Source organism: Penaeus monodon, chromosome 21 (genome assembly GCF_015228065.2).
Source record: "Penaeus monodon isolate SGIC_2016 chromosome 21, NSTDA_Pmon_1, whole genome shotgun sequence".
Classification (NCBI taxonomy): domain Eukaryota; kingdom Metazoa; phylum Arthropoda; class Malacostraca; order Decapoda; family Penaeidae; genus Penaeus; species Penaeus monodon.
This window is the reverse complement of record NC_051406.1, coordinates 41,363,942-41,364,172: the sequence shown is the minus strand read 5'-3', so window position 1 is coordinate 41,364,172 and position 231 is coordinate 41,363,942.

Below are 231 nucleotides of genomic sequence, written 5' to 3'. Positions count from 1 at the left end.
GTCTTATGAGTTTATATCCCTTAAGCATAAAGGAGAGAAGTTGGCTAATAATGAGAGTGCCAGCAATTTTCTAAGGTACTTTGATCTCTCGCTTGACCTTAGAATTTTTCCCTCGCAGTCAGGGCAGTCATGCAAGACTCCGACCAAAGTTTGTGAAGTCATGCAGAACTTGTTCCTGTTATCAGTTTATTTAAATTGTGTTGTTTATGCAGAAGCAGTAGATGATTAGTT